Here is a 733-nt window from a genome sequence, read left to right as displayed (position 1 = left end):
CTCATAATGTAGCATTTATTTGGGGCATCAACAGGGCATGGGGGCAGTGGGGAAAGCAAACATGGGGGGATGCTGCTGCTGGGATTAGGCAAAAAGGCTCTATTCTCTAATGTTTATGCTCTAATGTCATCTCTGTCCTACCACAACCCAGTGCAAACTATTCATTAATGACAGATGAAGGGCAACATGAAAGTCAAAAAGTCAATATAAACAGTTAATTCATTTTTACAGATTCATTCTTCAGCATTCTTTTTTCATTAAAATTCATTTAAAATTATAATAAAATGTAAAACAGGCTTTCCTTTGCACATCCATTACTGACGTGTTTCCTGGAGTCAGGCAGAAGACTATACTTTCAGGGATCATTTCTATAGTTCATTACTTTTGTATTTTTGATAGTAGTCATTTTAACATGGGTGAGATGATATATTACTGTGGTTTTCATTTGCATTTCCCCGATGAGTAGTGATGTTGAGCATTTTTGCATATGTTTTGTGGCCCTTTGTGTGTCTTCTTTTGAGAAATGTCTATTCAGATCATTTGCCTATGTTTTAATCAGGTTATCGGGTTTTTGTTTGTTTGTTTTTTTCTTTCTTTCTTGTATATTCTGGGAATTAATCTCCTGTCAGATGAATAACCATACTGCTCAAAGCAATACACCAGCTCAGTACAGTCCCTAACAAAATGCCAAGACATTCTTCACAGAAATTGACAAAACAATCCTAAAATTTGT

General features: G+C 35.5%; 1 pseudogene; it reads left to right on the top strand.

Annotated features, from left to right (window-relative positions):
* Positions 1 to 343: 343 nt before the first annotated feature.
* LOC138379200 (small nucleolar RNA U3) lies at positions 344 to 425 on the top strand (annotated as a pseudogene).
* The last annotated feature ends 308 nt before the right edge of the window (positions 426 to 733 follow it).

The sequence above is a fragment of the Eulemur rufifrons genome, chromosome 30, assembly GCF_041146395.1.
Source record: "Eulemur rufifrons isolate Redbay chromosome 30, OSU_ERuf_1, whole genome shotgun sequence".
In the NCBI taxonomy this organism is placed as follows: Eukaryota; Metazoa; Chordata; class Mammalia; order Primates; family Lemuridae; genus Eulemur; species Eulemur rufifrons.
The sequence above is the reverse complement of the archived record's forward strand: the minus strand, read 5'-3'. Positions and strand labels throughout refer to the sequence as shown.